Raw genomic sequence first — 6,365 nt, 5'->3', positions numbered from 1 at the left:
GGGTTTGATTAATCTTGCTAGAGGGGCTCACAGAACTCAGAGAAACATATTATTACTAGATCACTGGTGTATTAGAAACGGATATAATTCAGGAGCATCCAGATGGAAGAGACACAGAGGCCAAGGTATGTGGGAAAGGGCTCGGAGCTTCCGTGCCCTTTGAGAACACACCATTCTCCTCAAATCTCCATGTATTTGCTAACCTGGAAGCTTTCTGAACCCCATCTTTTTCAGTTTTATGGAGGCTTCATTACATGTTCATGATTGATTAAATCATTGGCTATTGGTGATTGAACTTAATTTCCAGTTCCTCTCCCCTTCCTGGAGGTCGGGGTGTGGGACTAAAGTTCCAACCCTCTAATCACAAGGTTCTTCTGATTATTAGAGCCCATCCTTAGGGAGAGTCCCAAAGACACCTTATTAACGTAATAAAAGACACCTCCATCACTCTTTTACAAATTCCAAGGGTTTCAGGAGCTCTGTGTCAGAAATGGAGATGAAGACAAAAGGTCTATATATACTCATTATTATAAATCAAAATATCACAGGCATGTTGAAATCTTAAGATAAAACTATTGTATGCTCTTTTAAAATTTACTTAGGAAATCCACATGCAATCACAATTTGATAGTCAGAAATTTCACTTAAAATATCCATGAATGAGTTGGAAATTTTATGTCATTCTTTTCCCCTTATAATCTTATTTCCATTTGATTTCTTCTACAGAATTTTATCATATTATATTTTTATGCTTGGAAATCATTTTTGAACAATGCTTGCAACAAATTATAGACACTGAAATTAAATTTTTAAAAAGCCCCATAACCATAATCTTCTAAGTATTAAATATTTTTCTTCTGGGTTAAATATTTTTTACACTTAATATTTGTATACAATTAGTCAAGACAATAGGATGCATTATACAATTTGATAAATTATTGTTAAACATATAAAAGTTACTAGAAATGTGCCTGTTAGATAAGTGGAGGTTTTTCTTCAAGTAATTTAAGTGTCCAAGGTTCAATATTATTTTTTGTGAAAATGAGACAGAGTTCTGCATCAATACTTTTCCTGTTTTTTACATTATTAATATATTCCCTGAGAAACCTTTTCACAGAATTAAATTGACAAGAACAGAAGGACTTTGGTTCTAGCAGTGCCATTCATTTCTTTAAATGCCTTCTGAGGTTTATGGCAAAAATAAGAGAGTATATATCAAAAATCATTTAAAATAGCCTATTGGTTGACAAAAGGATGCAGTTTTCCTTCAGTTAGGTTGAAAGTAAGAATTAGAAAAAGAGCTTTTACCCAGTTGCTACAATTATTGACTTTCTCAACATCTATACCAACATTTTGAATTGCCCCTTTGTTAGGCATTGGCAGGGTAGGGTGGTTGATACCTGAAGGCAATGAAATGCATGAAGTTTAAGCTTCTTGATCCCTCAGACAAAACTATAATTCAAAAAGATACATGCACCTCTAAGTTCACAGCAGCACTATTCATAATAGCCAAGACATGGAAACATCCTACATGTCCATCGACAGATGAATGGAAAAAGAAGAGGTGGTAAATATATACAATGGAATACCATCCAGCCATAAAAAAAAGAAGGATAATGCTATTTGCAACAATGTGGATGCAACTAGAGATTATCATACTAAGTGAAGTCAGAAAGAGAAAGAAAAATACCGTATGATATCACTTATATGTGGAATCTAAAATATGACACAAAAGAACCTATCTATGAAATTGAAACTGAATCAGGGACATAGAGAATAGACTGGTGGTTGCCAAGGGAGAGGGAGATGGGGAAGGGTTGGATTGGGAGTTTGGGGTTAGCAGATGCAAACTGGTATATATAGAATGGATAAATAACAAGGTCCTACTGTATAGCACAGGGAACTATATTCAGTATCCTGTGATAAACTATAATGGAAAAGAATATGAAAAAGAGTGTATATGTATAATTGAGTCACTTTCCTGTACAGCAGTAATTAAAACATTGTAATTCAACTATACTTCAAAAAAAAAAGAAATTATATATAAAAAAATGCACATGCCCTAGCAAATGCTGAGAGTTAGAGTCTCGCTACTTGAAGTGTGGTTTGTGGCTGGGCAACACCAGTGTCACTTGAGCATGCCCTGGGCATTGTCAAATATGTAGACCCTCGAGATAGCCTCATCCACCAGAGGGCAGACAGCAGAAGCAAGAAAAACTACAATCCTGCAGCCCGTGGAACAAAAACCACATTCACAGAAAGATAGACAAGATGAAAAGGCAGAGGGCTATGTACCAGATGAAGGAACAAGATAAAACTCCAGAAAAAACAACTAAATGAAGTGGAGATAGGCAACGTTCCAGAAAAAGAATTCAGAATAATGATAATGAAGATGATCCAGGACCTCGGAAAAAGAACGGAGGCAAAGATCGAGAAGATGCAAGAAATGTTTAACAAAGAACCAGAAGAATTAAAAACAAACAAACAGAGATGAACAATAAAATAACTGAAATGAAAACTACACTGGAAGGAATCAATAGCAGAATAACTGAGGCAGAAGAACAGATAAGTGATGTGGAAGACAGAATGGTGGAATTCACTGCTGCGACAGAATATAGATAAAAGAATGAAAAGAAATGAAGACAGCCTAAGAGACCTCTGGGACAACATTAAACACAACAACATCTGCATTATAGGGATCCCAGAAGGAGAAGAGAGAGAGAAAGGACCCAAGAAAATATTTGAAGAGATTATAGTCGAGAACTACCCTAACATGGGAAAGGAAATAGCCACCCAAGTGCAGAAAGCGCAGTGAGTCCCATACAGGATAAACCCAAGGAGAAACACGCCGAGACACATAGTAATCAAATTGGCAAAAATTAAAGACAAAGAAAAATTATTGAAAGCAGCAAGGGAAAAACAACAAATAACATACAAGGGAACTCCCATAAGGTTAACAGCTGATTTCTCAGCAGAAACTCTACAAGCCAGAAGGGAGTGGCATGATATACTTAAAGTGTTGAAAGGAAAGAACCTACAACCAGGAGTACTCTACCGGGCAAGGATCTCATTCAGATTCAATGGAGAAATCAAAAGCTTTACAGACAAGCAAAAGTTAAGAGAATTCAGCACCACCAAACCAGCTCTACAACAAATGCTAAAGGAACTTCTCTAAGTGGGAAACACAAGAGACAAAAAGGACCTACAAAAACAAACCCAAAACAATTAAGAAAATGGTCATGGGAACATACATATTGATAATTACCTTAAACGTGAATGGATTAAATGCTCCAACCAAAAGACACAGTCTTGCTGAATGGATACAGAAACAAGACCCATATATATGCTGTCTACAAGAGACCCACTTCAGACCTAAGGACACATACAGACTGAAAGTGAGGGGGTGGAAAATGGAAATCAAAGGACAGATGGAGTAGCAATACTCATATCAGATAAAATAGACTTGAAAATAAAGAATGTTACAAGAGACAAGGAAGGACACTACATAATGATCAAGGGATCAATCCAAGAGGATATAACAATTATAAATATATATGCACCCAACATAGGAGTACCTCAATACATAAGGCAACTGCTAACAGCTATAAAAGAGGAAATCGACAATAACACAATATTAGTGGGGGACTTTAACACCTCATTGACACCAATGGACAGATCATCTAAAATGAAAATAAATAAGGAAACAGAAGCTTTAAATGAAACAATAGACCAGATAGATTTAATTGATATTTAAAGGCCATTCCATCCAAAAACAGCAGATTACACTTTCTTCTCAAGTGCGCATGGAACATTCTCCAGGAGAGATCACATCTTGGGTCACAAATCAAGCCTCAGTAAATTTAAGAAAATTGAAATCATATCAAGCATCTTTTCTGACCACAACACTATGAGATTAGAAATGAATTACAGGGAAAAAAAACGTAAAAAACACAAACACATGGAGCCTAAAGAATACGTTACTAAGTAACCAACAGGTCACTGAAGAAATCAAAGAGGAAATCAGAAAATACCTAGAGACAAATGACAATGAAAACACGATGATGCAAAACCTATGGGATGCAGCAAAAGCAGTTCTAAGAGGGAAGTTTATAGCTATACAAGCCTACCTCAAGAAAGAAGAAAAATCTCAAATAAACAATCTAATGTTACACCTAAAGGAACTTTAGAAAGAAGAACAAACAAAACCCAAAGTTAGCAGAAGGAAAGAAATCATAACGATCAGAGCAGAAATAAATGAAATAGAAACAAAGAAAACAATAGCAAAGATCAATAAAACTAAAAGCTGGTTCTTTGAGAAGATAAACAAAATTGATAAACCATTAGCCAGACTCATCAAGAAAAAGAGGGAGAGGACTCAAATCAATAAAATTAGAAATGAAAAAGGAGAAGTTACAACAGACACTGCAGAAATACAAAGCATCCTAAGAGACTACTACACGCAATTCTATGCCAATAAAATGGACAACCTGGAAGAAATGGACAAATCTTAGAAAGGTATAACCTGCCAAGACTGAACCAGAAAATATGAAGAAACCAATCACAAGTAATGAAATTGAAACTGGGATTTAAAATCTTCCAACAAACAAAAGTCCAGAACAAAAGGCTTCACAGGTGAATTCTATCAGACATTTAAAGAAGAGCTAACACTCATGCTTCTCAAACTCTTCCAAAAAATTGCAGAGGAAGGAACACTCCCAAACTCACTCTATGAGTCCACCATCATCCTGATAACAAAACCAGACAAAGATACTACAAAAAAAAAAAAAGAAAATTACAGACCAATATCACTGATGAATATAGATGCAAATATCCTCAACAAAATACTAGCAAACAGAATCCAAAAACACATTGAAAGGATCGTACACCATGATCAAGTGGGATTTATCCCAGGGATGCAAGGAGTCTTCAATACATGCAAATCAATCAATGTGATACACCATATTAACAAACTGAAGATAAAAACCATATGATCTCAATAGATGCAGAAAAAGCTTTTGACAAAATTCAACACCCATTTAGGAGAAAAACTCTCCAGATACTGGACATAGAGGGAACCTACCTCAACATAATAAATGTCATATATGACAAACCCACAGGAAACATCATTCTCAATGGTGAAAAACTGAAACCATTTCCTCTAGATCAGGAACAATACAAGGTTGTTCACTCTCGCCACTATTATTCAACATAATTTTGGAAGTCCTAGCCGTGACAATCAGAGAAGAAAAAGAAATAAAAGGAATACAAATTGGAAAAGAAGAAAACTGTCTTTACTCACAGTAAAACTGTCACTGTTTGCAGATGACATGATACTATGCATAGAGAATCCTAAAGATGTCACCAGAAATCTACTAGAGCTAATCAATGAATTTGGTAAAGTTGCAGGATACAAAACTAATGCACAGTAATCTCTTGCATTCCTATACACTAATGATGAAAAATCTGAAAGAGAAATTAAGGAAACACTCCCATAAAATACCTAGGAATAAACCTACCTAAGGAGAAAAAAGACCTGTATGCAGAAAACTGTAAGACACTGATGAAAGAAATTAAAGATGATACCAACAGATGGAGAGGTATACCATGTTCTTGGATTGGAAGAATCAACATTGTGAAAATGAGTATACTACCCAAAGCAATCTACAGATTCATTGCAATCCCTATCAAATTATCAATGGCATTTCTTATGGAACTAGAACAAAAAATTTTAAAATTTGTATTGAGACACAAAAGATCCCGAATAGCCAAAGTAGTCTTGAGGGAAAAAAACAGAGCTGGAGGAATCAGACTCCCTAACTTCAGACTATACTATAAAGCTACAGTAATCAAGACAATATGGTACTGGCACAAAAACAGAAACATAGATAAATGGAACAGGATAGAAAGCGCAGCGATAAATCCATGCACCTATGGTCAGCTAATCTATGACAAAGGAGGCAAGGATATACAATGGAGAAAAGATAGTCTCTTCAATAAGTGGTGCTGGGAAAACCGGACAGCTACATGTAAAAGAATGAAATTAGAACACTCCCTAACACCATACAGAAAAATAAACTCAAAATGGATTAGAGACCTAAATGTAAGATCAGACACTATAAAACTCTTAGAGGAAAACATAGGAAGAACACTCTTTGACATAAATCACAGCAATATCTTTTTTGATCCACCTCCTAGAGTAATGCAAGTAAAACCAAAAATAAACAAATTGGACCTAATGAAACTTCAAAGCTTTTTCACAGCAAAGGAAACCATAAACAAGACGAAAAGACAACCCTCAGAATGGAAGAAAATATTTGCAAACAAATCAACAGACAAAAGATTAATCTCCAAAATATATAAACAGC

This window comes from Kogia breviceps, chromosome 4 (genome assembly GCF_026419965.1).
Source record: "Kogia breviceps isolate mKogBre1 chromosome 4, mKogBre1 haplotype 1, whole genome shotgun sequence".
Lineage (NCBI taxonomy): Eukaryota > Metazoa > Chordata > Mammalia > Artiodactyla > Physeteridae > Kogia > Kogia breviceps.
Note: the sequence above shows the minus strand (reverse complement) of the source record.